At 46.7% G+C, this 22,096-nt stretch overlaps 3 long non-coding RNA genes across 3 annotated transcripts in view; 2 read left to right on the plus strand and 1 right to left on the minus strand.

Moving 5' to 3' along the window:
* The window catches only part of LOC308470514, a 114,653-nt gene that overhangs the window by 86,792 nt on the left and 5,765 nt on the right, over positions 1-22,096 (plus strand). The gene's annotated exons all lie outside the window — the stretch shown is intronic.
* LOC308475789 lies at positions 4,556-8,484 on the minus strand. Its single transcript, XR_013985385.1, has 2 exons — positions 8,157-8,484; positions 4,556-7,989 (listed from the first exon to the last, which is right to left on the minus strand). It is a non-coding gene; the product is annotated as an uncharacterized lncRNA (long non-coding RNA).
* On the plus strand, positions 8,828-20,796 carry LOC308470583. Its single transcript, XR_013982486.1, has 2 exons — positions 8,828-8,941; positions 20,408-20,796. It is a non-coding gene; the product is annotated as an uncharacterized lncRNA (long non-coding RNA).

A 22,096-nucleotide genomic window follows, 5' to 3' on the forward strand; every position in this document is an offset into this window, starting at 1 on the left:
GGGGAGCGTGCCATTGCACAAAGATCTAATGCCTCAGGTCTCCAGACTGTTGCAACAGGGAGGTTCTTAAGTTCTCTTCTATCCCCAGTCGGTCTTCTAGACATGCATGGGCAAAACTGCCATTATCATCAACAAGGCTATTAATTCATTAAACAGTTGATGGCAAATTGGTTTTAGTCCATCCTTTAAAAAAAAAAGAAATTGAAAAAGATCTTAACACATTGGACATGTGACTGCAACATGTAACATTTGATGAGGGGTTTCCCCCCACCCCATCCCTAAAGCTGTCCAGCGCATGAAATGTGGTAACTAAACATTATTTTTAGATTTATTTCTCCTTGTCATCCCAAAGACTCCAGATCTACTTTATGATGCCGTGAAGGTTAAACCGCTTATGGAAGAGGAAAGGAAAACTCTTCACGCAGGGCTGCCATAAAAACGTCAGAGAATTATTTCTAATTTTAGCACCCTCTGTGCTCTTAAAGCTGCTTCTCACACTGTCAAAGCTTTGTGTTTTGTTTTGTTTTGTTTTGTTTTTAGGAGGGGGTGTGATAATTCAAACCCACACACATACACACACACAAAAAACAACAACCAGTGCTGGAGAAGTACCAGATGTCGAAACAGTAAGAGCTGGTAGTGGGTCAGAGTTGGGTGGGAATATTTCAGTGATGGTTTACAGATCACCATCAAGCACAACTTGAGAGAGGAGAGGACATTGGCATCTTCTGCGTTTCACATGTGTGCAAGATGACATGCGGGTAGTAACCATTCCACCCGGCCACGTGCCGAAGAAGGAGAGGCAGAAGCAAGACCTGATCAAGGCATTTTGCTGCCTGAGATGAGGGACAAAATGGTGCCCAATCCATTCATTCCATGTACAATGACCCCATTTTCTGCTGCTCTTGGGAGTAAACACTTAGGGGATGAAGGACAGGGTTAGCGCTAGGCATAGCTCTATCTGACAGCACCTTGCGACTCTTCCAGTCAACCAGCACCTGCCACCTGAAGCAGCCGCTTCCCTTGATCCAATGGTAGGACCGGCCCTGAACAGCAGGGTCCATTCAGCTGCCACTTGGCTCTTCCCCACCCAGCAGCGGAGCATATGCCCACGCTGCCCAGGGCGGGTGCACTCCTGAGGGGGGCGGGGGGCAGAGGGTGCCCTCCCAGGCATGGGATAGCCGCTCAGGTGCATGGAGTGGTGCGTGTGCCCTGCAGCCAGGGGTGGAGCAAGCCACCCACAAGGGCGGAGCGAGCCGCCCATGGTGGGCCTTCGGCATGCCGCCCGCCCGCGACTCCCAAACCTCTCCCAAGCTGTCTGTGCTGGTCCTGTGGGTTACCCAAGAGGTGAGGTCCAAGTCCGGTCTGTGGTCAAAGGTGCAACGTGGAGGCAGTCCGGAGTAGCTGAAGCTGGGTGCAGGGCAGGGAGTCAGGTGAAGTCAGGAACAGGCATGCAAGCAGGGAGCCAGGGCGAGTCAGGAGCTCAGGCAGGAAAGCAGGACAGGGTTCAGGCAGGAACTAGCAACCAACAATATTGCTCCCGCAACTTGGAACTGGGGCTGGCCAGCTTTTATCCGCCCTGAGGAATAGGGGGGCCCCAATCCTCTGGTGACTCACCTCCCCTGGCCTGGAGGAGAGCACTCCTCCTGTGGGAACTTAGTTCCCTCCTCCTCTCTGCCCTGAGCCTCTGCAGCTCAGGAGAGGCTGGAGGGTTACCGGACCCAGAGGCAACCTCAGCTTCCCCTGGCAGGGCTGAGAGTGGAGCACCTGCAGGCAATGGGTCCTCCATCACCTCATGAGCCAGAGCAGACTCAGCTGATGCCTGCACCTGAGGATCCAGCACAGGTGAGGACCCTTCAGGCTCATGCCTCAGCCCCGGCTCAGCTGGTTCTGGAGGCGGGGAATCCTGTGCAGGCTGGGATCCCTCAGGTTCAGCATCCGAGTCCGAATCCCAGGCCATCACACTGTCAAAACAAAGGGGGAAGCGGGGAATGCTGCCGGCAAAGTGGTGCAGCTCCCCCCTTCCCCCGAAGGCTTGGGGTAGGCTTGGGAGTCGCGGGCAGGCGACGAGCTAATGTCACCCCCCTCAGTGAAGACACCTGGGGCGGTCCACCCCCACCGCACACCCCTTCCTCCGCTCCTGTCCCCACCCAGAACTGTCTCCCTCCATAGGGAGCATGCAAAGCTGCCTTATATCAGATCAGAACATGGCTCCATGTTCTGACATGGACAGACAGGAGCTCTCCTAAATTTCAGACACGGGATATTCTCAGCCGAAACGAAGATGTCAGGGACTGAACCTGGGATATGCTGCATGCAAAGGTGCCATCCCGTCTGGTCGTTTTAACTATTATATAATGGGTAAGAATTAGTAACTAGATTAAAGCATTTCTCCATTTTCTTCCCATTTTCTCTCTCTTCCCCCCCCCACCCGCCCGTCCCCTTTTGCATCATGTCTATTAGACTGTAAGCCTGCAACCAAGGATGTTTGAATCCCTCTTAGAAGTTAGGAGCGTAATTAATTAACTAACCTAGGAGGCACTCGGAGGCAGCCACTGTATTAAGAAATCAGCAAGGTTGTGAGATTCTTGAAGCGGACCCATTCCTCCTCTCCCCTTTCCCATGCAAGATCATTTCCATGTTTTCATCATGGACAATTAAGAAGCTGTCAGGAATGCTAACATGTGCGTCTTTCTCTTTGCCAAACCCCTGGAAAAGAAGGAAAAAACTACTGTGTGTTTTCCTCAATTTCACTGGGCTTGTTTCAGCCTGCTACAGAGCTTGAGAAATACAGCTAGCGGGCCACCCTATGGTGACTCCCAGCAAAATTAAACTCATTATGCCATTGTTAACCTCACCTAACCTGTTTTTGATGTGAGACAGCGTAGTGGCATGACCTGTTCAAGCAGCCTGTTCCACAGACATCGTGATCTTCCAGACCAGCTGGCACAGGTCTTTTAGGAGGGGAAAAATGCTTTTGGGGAAACCAGGCTGCTGACTTGGATTTGTTCACACACTTTACTCTTGGTATTCACTTTGTGACTCAGTCTGTAGAGCATGAGGCTCTTAATCCCAGGATTGTGGGTTCGAGCCCTGTGTTGGGCAAAAGATTCCTGCATTTCAGGGTTTTAGACTTGATTGCTGTATTGTTTTTAACACTCGATTGGAAGCCGCCCAGAGTGGCTGGGGAAACTGGGCGGGGTATAAATATAAATATATTATTATTATTATTATTGATGAGCCTCATGGCGGCTTCCCACTCTACAAATCTATGATTCTATCAACAAAGTGTTCCTTTATATCTACAAAATTTAAAGATCCATAGACACTTCATGGGCATGATCCAGCTAAGTGCTTATGCTTGCCTACTGAAATCAAAGGGGACCCGCCTTCCCGCCCCCAAACGCTTAACCTTATGCCCAAGTCTTAGCAAAGATATTTGCCGCTTTTGCATTGAAATGTGGAACATGTATATTTTCAGTAATGATCTGCCAGAAGCCTTCATCTGCCCCAGCTGCAACAAAACATGTCTCTCCTGTGTAGGTCACTACAGCCACAGCAGGTGCCGCAACCTTCCAACAATTTGACTTCACCCCCAAAGGTGCAGTCCTCCATTGTCTCCCGAGAGAGATGGAGGCCAACAGATCTGTTGTGTAAGCTAATATCTCTTAGGCAGGATAAAGGAATGTTTTTATTCCTCTAAAAAAGTATATTGCAAAAGAAGAAAAAGAGGAGGAGGAGGAGGAGAGGAGATGGGGAACCCTATATCCATGTACCTCCAGCTTCCAAGCCAAATTAGTCCTCGCAAGGGTTCCACAGGGCCAGTTTCCTCAAGCCACAGCCACCTGCCTGATACCTGACATCATATGACGTAGCTATAGGGCAGAAATTCAATTCAGTTCATATTCTAGGCAAACCTACCTAATCTGCACTTTTGAAACATGGACTGAAACGTCATTTGAAATGCACACTTCTCTAAAATTTGCCTTGCAGTTTTCAAGTCAGGTAACGTGTGCACAAATGCACGTGTTCAGGTGAAAAAAAAGTGTTAAAATGCATGAATTCATGAAAATAGCATGAAGAAAGGTATTGCATTGGGATACATTGCTTTGCAAACATGTGTATATGCTAGGAAATTGCATACAAAACATGCATTTTAGGAGACGTGCATTTTAGGAGAATTGTGCACTAAAAGGCTGGTGAATTTTAATAAGAACTACTTTAAAAATAAAAAAATCACAAACCGGTGTGGAAATGTGGGAAATGGAGCTGAAGGCTGGAGGAAGAGAAAGAAATTGAAATGAACAGATCTGCTCATCCCGAACATGATTGTAAGGTAAGGCAATGACGGCGAAGGAACAACGGGGAGCCTTAAAGTGCACTCCTGAGTACTCCTTGGGCAAGCAGGGCTTCCATTCAGCAACTATTAAGCTGGCACAGTTAAAATTGCTTACTGAGGAGTCATTCCACTGGCTTCAATTCAACCCGCTTTGATGAAAGTAGCTTGAGGACTGTGCCCAGTGACTTGAAGGGAATTAAGTCTTTGAGAGTCAGGTGGGTGTTGGAATTTATTTATTTATTTAAAAATGGCAGCGTACAAGAAAATTGTTACATAAAATTATCACATCGTGAAATAGGCAACCACTCACTGAATTTCATACTTCTCCAAATGTCGGGACGCCATTTCTGTACTTTTAGTGAAAGCATGTCTAGAAATCGATACTTTGCATGAAGACATTTTAAAACCTGTACTTCAATGTGGATTCCCCTCCCAAAAATAAATAAGTAAAGCAGAAGTTATTCCCACCGATTTCAGTGAGGATTTCTCCCAGTTAAGGGAGTATAGGGTCCCAGCTGTAGTCCTATACTGCTTTGTTCCTGCACAGAGTTCCATTAGCCCTGCCTTCCCCCAGATTTTATCATCAGACTGCATTGAATTGCAAGGGGTAGCCTTGTACATAATTATCTAGAAGATGCTCTATAGTGCAGGCTTTTGCATTTTTACTGAGAATTAAGTCCCATTGTTTCCAGTGGAAATTATTCCTAGGGAAATTATGCAGAATTGCATCCCTATTGGGGAGATTTCAGCCAGCAGGTAAAAAAACTCGTTTGTTTCTTACATCATCTGTGCTGACTTACTAAGGTAAAAGCACATTATTTACACAAACCTATCCCTCAAAGAACTCTGGAAATTGTAATTTGGTGAGGGTGCTGAGACTCTCCAGTTAAAAATCATTCACTCCCCACAAAAAAGAATTCCAGATTCCCTAGGGAGACAGGATGGTTGTCGAAACCACTCCAAGGCTGAAAACCTTTGCATTCTTATCTAGGAAGAAACCCCACTGGAGACATAAGATTCACTTCTGAGTACATAGCCATAGGATTGTGCTGCACATTTAAGCTCTGGCAGGCCCTGGATGGTTCTGCAAGTTTAGAAAACTCTCGGCATGAGTTTCAAGTGGGCACTGCACAGATTGCGAGTCACCATAGCAAATGCAATATATATTGTGACCTGACAGGTGATTGGCAGCCCCCCTCAGCTCCAGGCAGGCAATATAAGCAGCAAAGGGGAGGGGAGTTAGTTTAGTGGATTGTGTTTGGCTCGGTTGGCCACAAGTTGTGCAAGCCTTGATTTAAGGCCCGTGACTTCAGACAACCATTTATCAACTGGAAACTTACTACAGCGTTCTGTGCAAAGCTATTTGGCCAGTCTGTCCATGTTTAGCCTTCTGCCAAGGGGTGAGCAGAATGTTCCCCCCCCTCCCACCGACACACCTTTCCACCTGCTCAAAAAGCTGGAAGAACAGAGGGAGGGGAGGAATATTCTCTTCCCACTTGGCAGGGCATTGCACTATAATAAAGAAGAGCAACAAAGAATCTTGTGGCATCTAAAAGATTTTTAATGGATTTTTTTATCACACGGTATGTGTTCATTGGCTTACCAATGGCCGCCTATGTTACTAATTACTGGGTCTTTTTGTGAATGGTCACTGCTAGTAAGACAGTTACCATCGTCTGAATTATTCTGTATTGCATTTGCTTTTGACATCGCTGTTCACAAGGCATGCCCAACCCAATACTCAACCATATATATACGTACCTGCAATGCAGGATAATACTTTCTAAATCTGACGAAATGGACTGTAATCCACAACAACTTGCACTGTAATAAATCTGTTAGTTTCTGCAATACCTACTTTGTAGCTTCTTGCTGCAAAAGACTCGCACAGCTACCCCTTATGGAAATTGAGATAAGCAAGTTTTCTTTGGGAATTTGGATTCTCTCGTTACTCACTTTTAAAATGGGACATGTGTGAATTCGCTACAGCCAAGAGCATTACATATCTGTTATTTTAAATACAGGACCAAAACAAGGGAGAAGACGTGTCATAAGCTTGTTACCTTTCATACAATGTTCATGCATTTGCTCAAGGTATTGTTATTGTTTAAACTATGCAATTGTGATAGAAAATAAACAGACAAGAATAAAATATAAAGTTTTTAGCACGAGAAACCAGCAGCAAAACATTTATTTGGTTCTAACATACATCCTAAATATTCTGTCCCAATCATTAGTGGAGTTTAGCGTCTTACAACACACACCTTTTTAAAAGGTTTCCCCACAGCTGTTATTTTTAGGACAGGCCAGCCAATTCACCTAAGGTTGCCATTCAAAGGGTGCTTACCTAGAAGCACTACGCAGAAATCTGTGGGGCTTACTCCTGTGTCAACATGGTTAGGGCTCAGCTATTAATGATTAAGCAGCTGTGATCTCCTGTACACTAATCCTGCACTGGCTTCGGTGTCAATCTGGAGCAAACCATCAGGTCATCATCGGAGGGCAGCTTAAATAAACTTAGCAGCTCCGAGAATGCAGGATTCCAGTCCTATGGAATGTTCTCAGGCAAGTGCCCTGGGAGACTTTGACACGCACTTACCCTGAAGCAGTTCCACTGAAACCGGCTGACGTACAAGAAACTGTTCTAGGGTAAGCAGCGTTTGAGGCTGTAGTCCTCAAATTCCTTCCTTCCAAAGGAGGTCTTAGTGACTTTTGCCATGGAGGCAACTGGGAGGGGAGGAGCAGGTGTCATCATTCTGCAAACGCAAAATGATTTATCTGCTTTCATTTTGGCAGCCATTGAACCAATCTGTTGGCACACACAAAGGTGCGTGTGGGAACTGGTCCTATACGCCCAGGCGAACACACCTTCCTTTCGATATAGACCGGAATTACCTGTGGGACTTGACGGCTTGCTCACCGACTCTGCACCAGCCCAAATTGTTCCAACAGGACTTTTTGTCCTCATCTCATCTCTCCCTCCCCCCTCCCAATCTCGCACTCTTTCTATTTCTCACCCATTTGACAACAACCTGTCACAACTGTTAACTTACTAACCAGCGGAATTATTCTCATAGAGTGTCTTACACCTATCCTACTCCATATTATAGAACCGACATCCATGAGGGCTAGAAACTTATTTTTAAAAACACCCTTAAAGCTGATTTTCAATCCCTGAGTGCAGCATGATTCGCTTCCTATTAAATCTGAAAGGAAAGCCCAGTTTCTTTGCTTGTTCGCTTACTCCACTGATTACAAATTTTGAGGGATGGGTTAAAAGAAAACCAAACCCCGTGCTGAATTTCTCCTCTCTAGGGCAGCTTCGCCACGTTCAGTGGGATGCCTTTGCCGGTGGCTGTCGGATGGTGTCCTTTCCCAGGTCGGTGTGTCCCCCTCCCTCGAAATGAAACTCTTCCTCCCGTGACTGCAGCCTGAAGTCCACAGAGCAAGTTCCTCCTCCTCCTCCTTTTCCAGCTGGCGATGCTCAGGCCGCCCGGGTCAAGTGGTCCTAAACATTTCACAATTATGCTACAGAACTGTTGAACTGTTAAGAACCACTGCACCCAGCAGGCTTAGATATCATTTGGAGAGGAGGGGTGGTCGGGAGGAGTCGTCTGGTGTCCCCACCCGCCTGCTGCATCTCCGGAGACCTGCTTAAGCCGGACAAAACAAAAGCGAGAGAAAAAGACAACAAAGTCAAAAGAGGGGGGAGAGGGGGGAGAGAAAGCACAGACAGGCCAAAGACAAATCCCCTTTGATCTCACCCTCCTACCCCCTCCCCAAGCTTGTTGCGCGGTTTGCAGACAAAACCACTTACGAGGTGTCCAAGCAGATCCTTGGAAAGGGGGAGGAAATAAAATCTCTGCGCCCAATTCCTGCGTAATTAGGAAGGGCTGGAGAGGCAAGAGGGGCGTGCGGGGGTTCCAGCTTGGATGCAAACTGAGCACCTTAAATGCCATTATCCTCATGGGACACTAAAGCGGAGCTGGAGCCACGAGGTGCCAGGAAAGCAAAAGTTTTTGTCTGTGTGCCTGTGTGTGTGTGTGTGTGTGTGTGTGGCCAGTGCTGTCTTCTCGCTCGCCGCCGACTCCCGGTGGAGGCAGGTAGAAAGGTAGGCAGGTAGGCACATAGCAGCAGCAGCGTCTCCGTCCCGATCTGCGCTCAGGCACCTCTACCTGCCCCGCCTTATATACCTGCCCCACTCCTTCGCCGTCCCCTGCAGCAGAAGTCAAGAATGCGGCCCTCGCCCCTGCCACGACCTGTTTTTCCAGGCGGCCTTTGCAACGACAGCAAGCCAAGTGGGTGGGTTGGTTGGGCGATGATGTCGGCGCGAGGCTCCTTTCTTTCCTTTTTGTTGTTGTTCTCCCAAAGCGATCATCATCTGGGGCGGTGTAAACGTCAGCAGCGAGAGAGAGAGAAAGAAAAGAGGGAGAGTCAAACCTGTTCTGCGCTGCGCGTTTCTGCAGCCGCCACCGCCTCCTCCCCAGCTGCTGCCAGGTGCGCGCTGAAAAGTTTTGTCACCGGGCGGGGAGCAACTGCTCAACAGGTTTGGCAGAAGCCGAGGGTGGCTCCTTAAAGCATAAGGAGGGGAGAGGGGAAAAGGTGAGTTTTTTTAAAAGGGGAGACTCCACCCTGGGCTTTCCCCGCGCACGTTCCCCTTGCCAGGAAGAAGCTAAAGCGAGAGTGCGGGTCTCCAGGTAGCCAAAACGGCGCCGTGACGCCCACATAAGGGAGGTAGCTATCAGAAAGCCTGGGAGAACCTAAGGTTTGCAGCAGGACAAAAACAAACTATGTTGTTCTTGATTAGTCGTTTAGTCGTGTCCGACTCTTCGTGACCCCATGGACCAGAGCACGCCAGGCACTCCTGTCTTCCACTGCCTCTCGCAGTTTGGTCAAACTCCTGCTGCTAGCTTCAAGAACACTGTCCAACCATCTCGTCCTCTGTCATCCCCTTCTCCTTGTGCCCTCCATCTTTCCCAACATCAGGGTCTTTTCCGGGGAGTCTTCTCTTCTCATGAGGTGGACAAAGTATTGGTGTCTCAGCTTCAGGATCTGTCTGAGTGAGCTCTCAGGGCTGATTTCCTTCAGATTGGATAGGTTTGATCTTCTTGCAGTCCATGGGACTCTCAAGAGTCTCCTCCAGCACCATAATTCAAAAGCATCAATTCTTTGGCGATCAGCCTTCTTTATGGTCCAGCTCTCACTTCCATACATCACTCCTGGGAAAACCATAGCTTTAACTATACGGACCTTTGTTGGCAAAAATAAACTATAGAGATTGTAATGGGGTGCCCAAAAACAGGACAAGCTTGGTGGGCTCTGCCTGGTGGTTGTTGGGTGGCAGGGAGGTGCAATGCAATAGAGCATAGCTGGCTAGCTGTCAGTCAACCTAAGTAGGGACATAACAGAAGAAGAGGCTTGGATCAGGCCAGTGGGTCACCTTCTCGTCCAGCATCCCATTCTCACAGTGGCCAACTAGAAGCCTCTTGGGAACCCTGCAAGCACAACAGCACTTGCGATTCCCCACAGCTGGTGCTCAGAGCCACACTGCCTTCAACAGTAGAAGGAGAACATAACCAGAACGCATTCTGCGCTGCAACATTCCATGTTGCAGCATCTTGCTGCAGGCCCCATTTGCTATACAGTGGTACCTCGGGTTACATACGCTTCAGGTTACAGACTCCGCTAACCCAGAAATAGTGCTTCAGGTTAAGAACTTTGCTTCAGGATGAGAACAGAAATCGTGCTCCAGCGGCGTGGCAGCAGTGGGAGGCCGCATTAGCTAAAGTGGTGCTTCAGGTTAAGAACAGTATCAGGTTAAGTACGGACCTCCGGAACGAATTAAGTACTTAACCCGAGGTACCACTGTACAATAAGCCACGCTCGAAAGGAGTCTGAGGTGCATTTGATACCCAGAACCATTTCCCCGCTACCCACAACTGCACTCGCAATATCTCCTGCGGTACTAGTGGCTCCCCTCCCACATCTCCTTCCAGTTTTATTTAAATTGAACTATATTTATTATTGCACTTGTATTTTGCTCCAAGGAGCTCAAGGGAATGCACATGATTTTGGCCACTTCCCGTTTAATCCTCAAAACAACCCTTTGAGGTAGGTTGGATTGAGAGACGGCAGCTGGTCCGGTGGACATGAGAGAAAATGAAACAGTTTTGGGAACAGATTTATAACAAATTGAAAAAGATATTTAAATACGCTTTCCCGAAAAAGCCGGAAGCTTTCTTGCTAGGCTTGATGGGGGAGGAAATAGAAAAGGCAGGTCAAAGGTTATTTATGTATGCTACGACTGTTGCCAGAACTTTGTTAGCCCAAAAATGGAAAGTACCAGAGTTACCAACCATAGAGGAGCGGCAGACGAAGATAGTTGATTATGAGGAACTAGCAAAACTGACCTGTAGAATCCGAAATGAGGAGGAAGCAATATTCCAAAAAGATTGGAGTAAATTTATGGAGTGCATAAATAATAACTGTAGAAATTTGAAGACTCTGGCAGGACGGAAATAAACCTCATGATGTAGATAGGATTGGATACAATAAGAAACTGTGGAAAAGTAACTGACGTAAGAAAACCTGTTGAAGGGAGGGAAGGAAGTCAATGCTCAGCAGAGTGTGGGGAAAGAATGTGGGGCAATGATTGTTGAATTTTACTGTATTTTGTTTGTATTAAATGAAACACCAATAAAAAGCATTTATTAAAAGAGAGAGAGAGAGATGGCAGCTGGTCCAAAGTCACCCAGTGAGTTTCATGCTGAGCAGAAACCTGCACCCTAGTCTCCCAGGCCCAGAGCAGCCTTCCCACCCCAAAGTCCCCTTTTTCCAGCGCTTGGACTATCCAAGGGCACCCTGCTCTCCCCGCCTCCTCCAAGGCAAACCATCCGTGTTCTGCATCCTCCCCAAATCCATTTGTCTGGTGTCCTTGAACCATGGTAACTGGTTTTACTGGATGGAGGGTGTGTGTGAATGTGTAGGTGTAAGAACGTCTGGAACATAGACTACAGGACAAAAGTAATAGTCATGCAGATCAGTCCACCCACCTTTGCCTCTGGCCACACCACCAACTGGCCTGTGGCTCCCAGGAAGCTGCCCACAAGGGAACACAGTCTTCAGATGCCCCCCATCCCGGCATTAAACAGAGTTATGGAGGACTGAATCACATGTGTATGTAATAGCATAATAAGAGTCCTGCTGGATCAGGCGTGTGTCTCAGCTAGTCCAGCATCCTGTTTTCGCAGTGGCCAGACAGGTGCCTCTGGGAAGCCTATGGGCCAGACTCTCCACCTTCCGTGGTTTTCAGCAACTGGTATCCAGAGGCATATTTTATGTACAGTTTCTGGTGTCTCATCACAACCCCTTTGCTCACCAGCTGAGGCCCATTCACACACATGTTTGCTCAACATGCAAGCAGTTTTTGGAGTGCAAACTGGACCAGGGATAATTCATGCAAGTGGTGGAGGCAGTGGGATTGTGGCAGCAGGCAGGTTGCACCGTGACACACTACACATGTCTATAGAGCATCTGAATTGAACGAAGCCATGTAAAAGTGTACACAGAGAAAGAGAGACTTATTCATTGTTGTTTACTGCCGGTGTTACCGATGAACCCAAAGCTTCTTAACATCAAAATGGATTGAGAACATCCGGTAAAAACCTAAAAACACAGCTAAACAGATAAAAGGCAGACCTACAGACCCCACCCCACTAAAAGAAGCCACAATGCCACCCTTCAAATTGTTGTTGTTGTTTATTGTGGCGCTGTGGGTTAAACCACAGAGCCTAGGGCTTGCCAAGCAGAAGGTCGGCGGTTCGAATCCCCATGACGGGATGAGCTCCCATTGCTCGGTCACAGCTCCTGCCAACCTAGCAGCTCGAATGCACATCAAAGTGCAAGTAGATAAATAGGTACCGCTCCAGCGGGAAGGTAAACGGTGTTTCCGTGCGCTGCTCTGGTTTGCCAGAAGCGGGTTAGTCATGCTGGTCACATGACCCGGAAGCTGTACGCCGGCTCCGTCGGCCAATAAAGTGAGATGAGCGCTGCAACCCCAGAGTTGGTCACGACTGGACCTAATGGTCAGGGGTCCCTTTACCTTTACCTTTATACTGCCCTGCATTCGAAGACCTTGGGGCAGTTCACAAGATAAAAATACAGGATAGAAGCACAAAATAAATAGTTAAATCAAGGGCCAAAGCCCAGGGGGTTTGCTATTCCCAGTGTTGAAGAGAGGATTAAACAACCAATTGCCTGCATCTCATAGGAATTCAGTAAGACCATAAGTCTACATAGGTCCACCTAGCTCTACATTGTCTACAATGGCAGGCAATGGTCCTCCAAGGTTTCAGGCAGGAATCTTTCTCAATCATACCTGGAGAAGCTGAGGACAGAACTTGGGGCCTTTTGCAATACAGAGCAGGCATTCTGCCACTGAGCTGTGTATCCCATCTCGGTTCACGTGGAGATGAGTAAGCAGGTGAAACAAAAGTTCCTGGGCATCCAGCCTTCCCTCAGTTCAAAAGGCAGCCGATGTTAAAAATGAGTCGATGAGCAGGGATATAGATTGTTGTCATGGGCTTAGCCAAGGAGGGCCAGCAGGCGCAGCTCCCCCTGCTAAATCAATAAAAATAACTAAGGTTCTGCTCCCCCTAACAAAAGTCCTGGCTACACCCATGATTGCTGTGCATGTAATTTGCTGGGTGTAAACACACAGACGTGAATGATTATCAGTTGTGAAAAACTACCTTTGGGGTTTTTGCTTTTTTCCTGCACATAATAATTATTCCACTTGGAGACTGTATAATATATCTCTAGGATACTTCACCGATTTTTAAGTACTGGTGGCATGGGGTTTTGAATCGCAATGACCAGTTCAAAATAGGGCCACCTTGAAATGACTCCTTCCTTCCTTCCTTCCTTCCTTCCTTCCTTCCTTCCTTCCTTCCTTCCTTCCTTTTAATGTATCTGGTTAGTTGCTGGCATCTGTCTGTCTCAGGAGACCATGGAGGAATGCACCTTTGGGGGTGAGGTCAAGCTGTTGCAGAATTGCAGCGCCTGCTGTGGCTGTAGAGACCAACACAGAAGAGACATGTTTTGTTGCAGCTGGGGCAGGTGAAGGTGCCTGGTTGTGCTGCTGCAGACTCACCATGGCGTTTCTCCTCTCTGGGCTCCTCCCAGTGCTCATTCCTCCTCTGGTCACTCCTGTGGATGCACAACCTGATTGTCTGTCTCCAGGCACTGCAGTCACCTGCAAAGGATTCCTATGTGGTGGGCTTGACGTTGCCAGCCTTCATGTCACATAGAGCATGTCTTTGGGGATCCTGCCATCTTCCGCTCTGTGGACATGGCCAAGCCAGCACAGTCACTGAGACAGGAATGTATATACCATGCTGTAAACACAACTTCTTGGGCAGTTAACCTAAAGATTACACAGGATGGCCTGTTGTGATCTTTAGCAAATCTTTCAGCAGAGTTTCAGATACCCTGCAGCATATTTTCTGGGCCCTGGAACAGTTGCTACAGAGACTGGTGTGCTGCAGATAGGCAGTAGCAAGAAAAACGCATGACATGTCCCAGGGAATTGCCCCCTGTAGGAAATTCTCTGTAGGGAAACAGTATCGGGTGATGAGTAATGGCTTTTCCCAAAGCCTTTGCTAATCCTGTAAGCAAGCATACCTTGACTAACTGGCCTGTTTCCTAAACCCTGAGCAATGAGACTGCTTTGACTATTTCCCCCACCCACCCACCCCGCTGGCCTCCTTCCAGTTCTGAGGAGACTCTGCCTATCATAGCTCTCCAACCTAAACAAGACTCCCAGTCGCATGACATCTGCATAGATACATAGGGAGGGAGAAGCATGTTCCCAATCTAGACGAATTCCTGTGGACCTGTGAGGAGAGACTGTAGCTTATCCGCATCTTTCACATGCAAAAAGTCCCAGATTCGGTCACTGGCATCTCCAGTCAAAATGCACAACTAGGAGGTGGTGGGAAAAGGCCTTTCTCTCCCTGAGATCCTACAAAGTTGTCATTAGTCACAGTCAACAACACTGGGCATCAATGGACAAAAGTCACAAGGCAGGTTTCCATGTTTCTAAGTTCTGCTCAAGTCAAGAGCCTGGCAAGATTGTGCAAAGATGGCCTACATGTATATCAAATTTTCATGTTAGCTCACCATCTAAAACCCTTCGGTCCTGTTGGACCAGGCTGAAAGCCCATCTAGTCTAGCATCCTCTTCCCACAGTGGCCAACCAGTTGCCTATGGGAGGTCTTGTGCTCCACAGCAACTGGTATTCAAAGGCACACTGCCTTTGAAAGTAGAGGCAGAACATGGCCATTGTGAGTAGTAGCCACGGAGCTACACACACACACACGGTCTTGTTCCCGCTCAGTTACCTACAGCTCAAACCCAGTGAGCATACAAGTGAAAGATCTTTTTCTGTTATTGGTACAGCGAAAGAAAAAGGAAATATTAACAGCGGCTTTTTCTGGTAACAGCGCATCTCAAAAGAGGCTCCTATATTGAAGCTTTAGAAAATATGCACATTGTGTAAAATTTAAGAACTAGTTGATTAATTACGTTAAAAAGCAGTGGTTTATTCAATCAAAAGTTCTTTTAATCAGTCAATTGTCCTACTGTTAGTCCTGATCTGGATGGATGTGTGTATTTGTCAACTAATAGGCCAGAAGTGTCTGCGCTGAAAGCACCAATTACCTGTTGAGTTGGGAAGAACAGCCAAGTTCAGTCCCCAATCCTCTCTAACCAGTTATCAGTCCTAGCAAAGAAAAGACACTAACTTTCTGTTTCATCCCTGACTGGCAGGGACTTGTGGATTTGGCCACTGCAATCCACTATCTTATTGGAGGAAAGAACTGCTGATCTGCTCTCTTCTATGCTGCAATGCCACCACTACAGATGGACAGTGGTGGTGTTGCAGCTGCCAAGCTACCCTTAGGGTTCCAACTGGCCCCAAGAAGCTGCTGACTTTGGCCTGGAGATGCACAATCACAACATGCTGGGTTGCCCTGTCTCCAGACCACTAACAGAACCTCAACAGGTTGTTTACATCTGGATTTGCTATAGGCTGCCATTGTGGTGCTAAACGCATCTAACCGTTCGTGATGCAAACATGTCATGCTTACTTTTGCCAGTATAATCCTTTTTGACAAGAGAGCAATTATTGCTGCTGAACATTGGCATTGTCAGTAACCTATTTTTGTGCTCTTAAATCCCTTTATTATAGCCTCCAACTTAGTTACAAAGTTGAGCTTCAACAATAACTTCAGCAGCCCCAGTGGAGTACTGTATATATTGTAAATTGATGTAAATTGGTACCATGGAAAGAGCTAGATGCCTGAAATCTACTTTTCCTAGTGCTGTGAACCTGCCCTATTATGAAGTCCATTGGTTAGACAGGCTTTTTAGCAGAGGTATTGATTTGATTTTTGTTGAGAGTAAGACTGTTCAGCAATTAAAACATATTAAAAAGTTTTCATATACAGTGGTACCTCTGGTTACGTACTTAATTCGTTCCGGAGGTCCGTACTTAACCTGAAACTGTTCTTAACCTGAAGCACCACTTTAGCTAATGGGGCCTCCCGCTGCTGCCATGCCACCGCTGCATGATTTTTGTTCTCATCCTGAAGCAAAGTTCTTAACCCGAGGTACTATTTCTGGGTCAGCAGAGTCTGTAACCTGAAGCGTATGTAACCTGAGGTACCACTATACATTCATCTTCTCTGAAGCCTTATTAGGCAGATGGCACCAATGTCTCCTGTCTCCCTTCTGTTTGCCATCCCTTTATAGTGAGTTGTGTACATTTTCTTCTGCTATATGCAGTAAAATCTAGTAAAGTAGAGCACTTGAGAGAGTCAGATTTCACATGGCAGTGGACGTTGAGTCTTTTCACCAACCCTTCCTTCTCCCAAAATAGGGACAGGAATCGAGTTGGTGTTGGAACTTCAACCAAACAATTGTGTCAGTCCTGTACATACCAAGTTCTATTATAAGATCCCAACAGTTAAGGAAGGTATCACAACACATTGTGTTTCACCTCTTGACTGCTCCTTTGGAAAATGCTCAAGGGTGTCAAGTGTTCCGAAGATCAATGCTCCTAATTTAGCAATGGCCCCAGCTATTAAGAGCCAGCGTGGTGTAGTGGTTAAGAGCAGTAGTCTCGTAATCTGGGGAACCGGGTTCGCATCTCCGCTCCTCCACATGCAGCTGCTGGGTGACCTTGGGCTAGTCACACTTCTTTGAAGTCTCTCAGCCCCACTCACCTCACAGAGTGTTTGTTGTGGGGGAGGAAGGGAAAGGAGAATGTTAGCCGCTTTGAGACTCCTTAAAGGGAGTGAAAGGCGGGATATCAAATCCAAACTCTTCTTCTTCTTCTTCTATTAGGAAGATGCTAGGAGGAACAGAAATGTGCCATCAAAACTAGCCTACAGCTCTTAGACACAGTGGAGAACGCTACCCTGTTGCATTTGTCTAAATAAGAACCATGTGCCAGTTGAGTTGGCTCTTGTACATGGAATAGGAGGGCGGAATTCCTTGTCCTTTGACCCAGATGTCTTTTTCATTGTGGTTGTTAATTTTTTTATTAAAAAAATAAATTTCACAAAACATATATGCATCTTAAATTACAAAAGCATTGTAATAAACAGGCCCACTGCCCTGATCCACCAAACTCTTCTTATGTCTTTACGTACTTATTCCATGCAGGAAGATTGCAGGTAGAACGGACACATGTAGACTTTCAGGGCAATGTGCTTGATCCCAGTTCCCTATATTCTTTTTGCCTCTATGCGTTCAGGCTCAATTCCTGAAAAGGGTTGTAAGGTAACAAACCAAGAAGTCTCCTCTTTAGTTGGGTGCACAAGAGGAGGAAGGGGTGGGCTCCATGGGGAGGAAGTAGGGCTCAAGCTGGCATGATTTTCGATACCTACATCTAAACCCAGCCACCATGCTAGAAGCACACAGGGCAAACTAGTGAGCAGGCAAGAGTAAACCCAAGGCCTTACTTTTCTTGGCCAACTACACCTTCCCCTAGAGATGGAGGAGAAATTCAATCCAGTATGCCTTTAAAGCTGAATCTATCAAATGTTCACCTTCCAAAACAGTAAGGTAAAGGTAAAGGGACCCCTGACCATTAGGTCCAGTCGTGGCCGACTCTGGGGTTACGGTGCTCATCTCGCTTTATTGGCTGAGGGAGCCGGCGTACAGCTTCCGAGTCATGTGGCCAACATGACAAAACCGCTTCTGGCGAACCAGAGCAGCGCATGGAAACGCCGTTTACCTTCCCGCAGGAGCGGTACCTATTTATCTACTTGCACTTTGACGTGCTTTCAAACTGCTAGGTTGGCAGGAGCAGGGACCGAGCAACGGGAGCTCATCCCGTCACGGGGATTCGAACTGCCAACCTTCTGATCAGCAAGTCCTAGGCTCTGTGGTTTAACGCATGGCACCACCCGCGTCAAAAACAGTATGTGAACCCAAATAGAGCTATCTTTCAGAATCTGTGCTTTTGCAAAACAGTTCTCCAGCCAGTGTTTACAAAAATGTATAAATTTGGTGAAAGTGTGCATAAAAATGAAGATATTGGTGAACATAACTTACAAAAATGCATATATTAGGGGGAATTGCTTGCAGACCTGCATATAAAAATGTGTTTTACGAGAAAGTTGCACCAAAATGCTGGTTAACTTTCATGAAGGGGTTTTTTTAATTGCAAATTGCTGCAAAATGTGGGCAACTGAAATTAATATTGAAAAAATGAGTAAAAGAGATTTTAAAAATGACATCTTCCTCCATCCTTACCTTCCTGTGCCGCGCCCCCCGCCACTGCCCCAAATACCATTTACTACTGGCAACATTTTACAATAAAAATCAATTTATTGTGGGGACAGTGCCTCCAGTTTGAAATCTGGCATAGTCAAAAACCATAGCTCAGAAGATTATGTCTACCCAGCTTTTATTGGCATAGCTCTCCTTTCTCACTAATCCAGACTTCAACAAACCTGGTGCCCTCCAATTGCCATCAGTTCCAGACAGGCTGGTCTAATCTTTCCAAACCCTACACAGGTATCACTTTGCCATTTAAGTTCCAGTGCTCATGGCCAAGCAAGCTTTAAATGCATCACAAAGGGAAAATGAAAATGAATCATTTGGCGATCTCCTGGATTGCTTCCTTTGCAAGTTGCAACTCACCCCAGAATTTTCTGCGTAGGACGGATGGTGCATTTTGCAAGACGTGTTTTGCAGAATTATCACACCATGTCCACGGGCTTTGCCCATTGGTTGCAGCAGAAGACTCTTCATTTACCACACATTATCATTGGCAGAAGCTGTGCCAAGCCACGGGCGAGCAATGCATCATGTAGCATCATCAGAGTCGCTCAAGTTCCGTGGCTTGAACAGGCTTACTCATCTTCTTGGAATCAATAATGCCTTTTAAAACAGCATACTCAAGTTGGTATTCGGCTCATAAATATGCCTTGAAAGATCTTCAGCAACCAGCCTGGGAAGAAGCTCTTTGACTATAACAGCTGTCCTGGAATCACAGGTGCCACGTCAGGAGAAACAGCAGTTCCCATCCCCAATTCTCTTATTCTAGGGCACATATGATAATTCCCCAGAAGCACTTCTGTTTTTGGCCAGCTCACTTATTGTATGCACTGGCTATTGTTATAAGCAATTAAATGAACCTACATACCAAGTCCCTTTGATTTTTTAAAAATGTGGGGGGGTGGATGTCTGATCTAGGTTGGTAACATTCTATAGTTGTTGTGAAACTTCAAGAAGGCACAGTGAGAACTGCTTCCTGCATCGTATTCAGGCACAGCGAATTAACTCTGCACTGTCTCCTTAAGGGCATCACAACCTCCAGACTTTCCCCTTCTCTCTCTGTCTCTCTCTAGTTTTGGAGATGCCCTGCTGAAGGCCTGTGTTTGGAACCCGGCCAGCAAAATTGTATATAACCCTTGTGGAACAAACTGGTTAGCAGCCCTGAATCCAGTTGTCCCTCTTTTGAAACACATTGGCTGTGATCCAACTGCCTCCAAAAACAACCCTGCTGATCCTGTTGTTTGGAGGGGAAAGCAGGTGAACCAAATCCAGCGGTCACCCTACTTTACCTCTTTGAATAGCCAACCAGCTAAATCCAAGCTTTTTAGAAACATATGCGCATCCCTCCTGTTAGATTGGGCTATGGCTGTTAATGCCCATGTTCCACTGCCACCGTTGGAGGCAATAATTGCTTCTGAATGTTTGGCTCTGCCCTCGCCGGTCTTGGAAGGATCCTTTAAAAAAGTCCCATATGACCAGAGAATTTGCACCTGTCCATTGGGGGATAGAGGAAGCCCTGAACACATATTTTTTAGATGTCCCTTTTACAATCAGGCATGTAGAGAACCCCTTGACCCCCTGCTGGAGAGGCTTGCTGACCTCCCGGTAAAGCAAAAATTCGATCTTCCGTTAGGCAAAGACCACAAGACGACCCAGATTGTCGCCAGATTCTGCGCACAGATCTGTAGGCGCAGACCACCCCCCAATTCAATCTAGTTTGTTAAGAAAATTCCCAAACCCGGATCCACGGGCCACTTTGGGTCATTTCTCTGAGGTAGTCTATTTTAAAGTTTTTATGTGTTTATATGCGAGAGCTGGACCATAAAGAAGGCTGATCGCTGAAGAATTGATGCTTTTGAATTATGGAGCTGGAGGAGACTCTTGAGAGTCCCATGGACTGCAAGAAGATCAAACCTATCCATTCTGAAGGAAATCAGCCCTGAGTGCTCACTGGAAGGACAGATGTGAGAGCCAGTGTAGTGTAGTGGTTAAGAGCAGTAGTCTTGTAATCTGGGGAACCGGGTTCGCATCTCTGCTCCTCCACATGCAGCTGCTGGGTGACCTTGAGCCAGTCACACTTCTTTGAAGTCTCTCAGCCCCACTCACCTCACAGAGTGTTTGTTGTGGGGGAGGAAGGGAAAGGAGAATGTTAGCCGCTTTGAGACTCCTGAAGGGGAGTGAAAGGTGGGATATCAAATCCAAACTCCTCTTCTTCTTCAGATCGTGAAGCTGAGGCTCCAATACTTTGGCCACCTCATGAGAAGAGAAGACCCCCTGGAAAAGACCCTGATGTTGGGAAAGATGGAGGGCACAAGGAGAAGGGGACGACAGAGGACAAGATGGTTGGACAGTGTTCTTGAAGCTACCAGCATGAGTCTGACCAAACTGTGGGAGACAGTGGAAGACAGGAGTGCCTGGTGTGCTCTGGTCCATGGGGTCACGAAGAGTCGGACACGACTAAACGACTAAACAACAACAATGCGTATTGCACTTTTAAACTTAAAATCCATTGTTGTATATTGTTATAAATGTTTGTTTTGCTATTGGGATTGTAGTTCCATTTGTGTTTCTCAAGCTGGTCTCTGACCGTAATAAATTTCATGCTCATGCTTCTGAATGCCAGTTGCTGGAAACTGGAGTGAGAGAGAGCGCTTTTGCTCTCAGGACCTGCTTGTGGGTTTCCTGCTGGCATCTGGTTGGCCACTGTGTGAACAGGATGCCTGACTAGATTGGCCACTGGCCTAAACCAGCAGGTTTGTCTTTTGCTCTTAATGATACATACAGCTCCCGCTTATACGTGCAATTCCAGACCTAGCCAGGTTTGCGCAATTTAGTAGTGATTTCTTGCAATTCAGCAGGGAGGGCACCAAATCCTGTAGCCTCCAGATTCGGTGCTTGGTTTTATCTGTTCCATAACATTGCTACTTGGTTGTAAAACAAACAAACAAACAAAAAAACCCCCATCAAACTTTAAAGCAGTTTACAAAAGGTAAAACCAAGAAAAATTCACAACCTGACTACAAAATACGGAAACAGAATAAAGTCACCTCAAATTTCTAAGCATCTGGGTAGGCTTGTCTAAACAGGAATGATTTTAGCAGGTGCCAAAAACAAGTACAATGAAGGTACCTGATTGCTCTCAAAAGGCAAGCTCCACCGACTGAAGCAGATGATTTCGGAAGTCTGTTTAGGCAGTTTGATTTTTTCACTATACAGATATCGAGTTTGATTTACCATTAACTCAGCTTGTAGTGAGATCTTATATAAAAAGCAGAAAAGGTAACAACCCGAATGCATTGCAAGCCTGGAGTGTGTGGGATGTTGGGGTCAGCACAGGTGCACATCTGCTGATAACCCAGGCATGTCCAACAACAGCATGGGACATTCATAGAATCACAGAACTGGAGGGCACCCCGAGGATCATCTAGTCCAACCCCCTGCAATGCAGGAATCTTTCACCCAACGTGGAGCTCGAACCCACAACCTTGAGATTAAGAGTCTCATTCTCTACCACCTGAGCTATCTCATGCAGGCACTGTCTGCAGTCACTCGCCTGCACAAGGAGCAATGTGTTGAGAAACAAAATGTCGGAGATGATGAAGGCAAGCATGTGGACAGTTTAGGAACCTGAACACACACCCCATAATTAAGGCAGCACACATACGTTCTGTTTACGTTGTCATTTTCATTTATAAGCTGTCACCATCACAGCCAGCTTAAATTGGGTCCTGGAAGACACTTTCCAAGTTGGCTTCCTTTTGATGTTTATTTCTATCATTATTTTAGGGTCTCATTAGCTTAATCCACTGCGTAAACCACGGTTAACCTGCTTGCCTTTAATTTACTCTCTTTGCGCCAGGGCTAACTACCTTAATGGATGTTGAAAATGTGACCGATCAGGCTTGGGGC

Source organism: Podarcis pityusensis (genome assembly GCF_964106645.2).
Source record: "Podarcis pityusensis genome assembly, chromosome: 1".
NCBI classification, from domain to species: Eukaryota; Metazoa; Chordata; class Lepidosauria; order Squamata; family Lacertidae; genus Podarcis; species Podarcis pityusensis.